Here is a 3430-nt window from a genome sequence, read left to right as displayed (position 1 = left end):
TGCGACTTCAACCTTTTTTGGTCGAAGGAGAGCTTCGGCCGAGACCTGTCCGTTCTGCCCATATCGGACTCGCCAAGTCTCCTCTGCGCAGACTTCAAGACCCCAAACAGGCGCGTAGCTCAGACGGACCAGGCGACCGAGGCCGGAGCAATAAGGGCTATACGTATATGTGACCGCCATGTAGGTGCACAGTCTCCAGGTCGCGCCCGCTGATCAGAGGGCTGCTGGCAATCCCTGATGTACAAGCCAGCCGCCTGCGAACTATGCTGAACTGCAGGGCAGTAATGGCGCTAGCCGTGTCGGGATGAGTATTCCGCCTTTCCCGTCCCCACAGATATGTTAACACTTCTCCTCTTCTTTCTCTGGGCACAGCAATCCTGTAGAGAGGTCTGACATCCGGATGTCCCGTACAGCTATTCTCTAAGAGGACCCCAGGGGAGGGCAGACCAAGGGGCCCAGCGCGGCTGCAATTCGCAATCAAATGTTCAGTGTTATCGCCCCCACCAACGCTGTCAATACTGATCAGGCAAGGAACATCAAGGGGGGGCCCCTGCCGTAGCTTGGGTGACACAGGGAGACCAATGCAGGTCACTTCAGCGATCCACACAACACCGCCACATTTTAAACTGTCCGATTGAGACTCTCCATCCTCCGCTTTCTATGCATCAAGTCCAGCACCTCTCACCTGCCGTGTAGCGCGATCTCCGCACAGCCGCTATCAGGTCCTCGCAGCGTCGGAGCCCAAAACAACTGCAGCACTGTACTCGTGCACCGCCAGTGCGCTCGTCTGTTCTGATAGGCCGGGATGCATTCCCTTTATCTCCGCGGCCGTCTGGGGCTCTGACGCGACGGCCGACCCTCCACAGATCACACGGAGTCAGGCGAGAATAAGCAGGTCGCTTCACAGTGCTGCCGCAGCCCTCCAGTCACTCTGCAGGAATCAGCGTCACACAGCGCGGCTGCACCAAGCGGCTCCAGAGACCCTCACACACCTCCACTATGCCGCCAACGATGTAAGTTTGACTGCGCCTTCAGACCCTAAGCCAGCCCTCAGCGTCTCCTTTTGCGTGCATGCCCGGGACACTCGCGCCCCCAAACCACCGTATGCTGAGCACACCACAGCGCAACTCGAGGGCAGGGTTCCGAGCCAAACATGGCCGCAACTCGCCGAAGTCCGCCGCACCTCCAATTCTGCACTCCTCGGGCAGGAATCGGCTCACTCTGTTCCGAATCACCTCCGGTTGCAGGAAAGCGCAGTCAGGTGTAAAAGTAAACTCGTAGCTGTCGGATAATTAACAGATTGTGTCACGGTGTAACGGAGCTCACAGCTCCAGCGACCATCTTGGTCGCGAGCAAGCTTCGCCCCCCCCCCAGGCATCTTTAGTTGTTACCCTCCCATAGCAAGCATTAGCATAATATTTAGTACATTTACAGTTACCATGTTCCCTGATAGTTCTTCCTTTGCTGTATGTGCTGTAGCATATACCCTATACCCCTTAAAGGTAGTATCCCTCAGGGAGAGCTATGAAGGGCAAATATTTGTAGCACTGAGCAGGAATATGAAAAGATTGACAAAGAAATGCTAAGCAGACTGAAGGGCAGAGGGTTCACTCGTAGGGCATGGTCAACCCAAAGGCTGAAAAAAATTAAAAGAGATGACATCTTATCGAAGGTGGACAAACAAAGGTCATAGAGACAGAGAAAGGCCTGTAGGTGTATCACAACATATAATAAACAACATTATGTATGTTATAAGGATGTTAACTAGATATAGACACTTGTTAAAAAGTGACTAGGGTACCACAAGTGACTTTCAAAAGAGCTAGCTCCATGAGAGATGATTTCGTGGGTAGAGATATTAAAGATCATAAGGCGACATGGCTGCAGCAGAGGAAAGGATTCACCATATAGAGTAAATGTAAAGCATTGAGACATGGTACTAGTAGCAGCTTAATATGCCTATCATGCAATAGGAGATTACAGGTGAAAGGCAACTAAATCTACCAGAGTAGCTTTGTTGTGTATGTATTAGTGTGCAAAAGGTTTATGTAGGTAGTACCACACTGCTGGTTCACAAGCTAATTTTGGAACACTTGAATTTCCAGAGAATTCATAAAGGAAATAAAAAATGAAAGTGAAATATTGTGTAGTGGACTAAATCCCTATCAGGTTTTTTTTCGGGGGTGAGAGAGTCAGACAAGTGAGACACTTTAAGTCACATTATATCCTCCAATTAGATACGAACGAACCAGGGACTTAGTATTGACGAAGAGTTATATGTTCACCTATGATGAAATTGTGCCTATTGTTTCTGCCTTGGATGAAGTGGGATGCAAGAATTTGTTTTTAATATAATTTTGACCTGAACATTTAGAAATTGTTGACAGCTACAAGGAAGTTGAAAATCTGGAAGATTTCAAGTTGACAGGTGGATGTTATTCTCAGTGAAAAATTAATATTATTGGTTTTTGGATGATGTAACCCACTGGGGTTTACATTTTGTAGATTCTATTGTACAAATTGCGCTGCCATAAGAAGGATTATGTATTTATCATTGGCAGAACTTGCTTTGTTTGAATTATGAAAGTGTAATTATGCAGTATATATATTGAATTATTGTTCTGGTAGCTATTATGCAGTTGTTAGACCTGTTATCCTTAGGGTGGTCTTCACCCAACCTTTTGCCTACTTACCTCCACTTTTTGCTGCATCTTTTTGTTGGCCTTAGTACTCTGAGCACTTTACTATTGCTAACCAGTTAAAAAGTGCATATGCTTCTCCCCTAAACATGGTGACTCTGGTGTATACTCGATTGGAATATTTAGTTTACCTCTAAGTCCCTTTCAAAGTGGTATACCATATACCCAGGGTCTGTAATCTAAATGCTACTAGTGGGCCTGCAGCACTGATTGTGCCACCCTCACAAGTAGCCCTTCAAACCATTATCAGGCCTGTCATTGCAAGGTCTGTGTATGCAGTTTTCTGCCACTCCGGCGTGGCATTTAAAACCACTTGCCAAGCCTTAAACTTTCCTTTTATTATATATGTCACCCCTAAGGGCAGGGTACTGTGTAAGAAAAAAAGTTGTACATGTACTTTTACGTTTTACATGTCCTAGGAGTGACAAACATCTAAATTTGTTTTTCACTACTGTGAGGCCCTCTCCTCTCATAGGCTAGCATTGGAAATTCTTAACAGAAAACTTTTAAGCTGTAATTCCTGATTAGAAATGAGTAGCTAAATCGTATTTCATATTTTGAGAATGGTATTGATAAACTATCTTTAGTGGTAAAGTTGGATTTAACATTACTGTTTTAGAAAGGCCACTTTTAGAAAGCTGGCATTTATCTGCTCTTATTGCTCTGTGTGCCTTGCAGCCTGTCTCCAATACACATCTGGGTGGGTGAAAGCTACATTTGTGCATTCCCGC

Source organism: Triturus cristatus, chromosome 11 (genome assembly GCF_964204655.1).
Source record: "Triturus cristatus chromosome 11, aTriCri1.1, whole genome shotgun sequence".
Classification (NCBI taxonomy): Eukaryota; Metazoa; Chordata; class Amphibia; order Caudata; family Salamandridae; genus Triturus; species Triturus cristatus.
Note: the sequence above shows the minus strand (reverse complement) of the source record.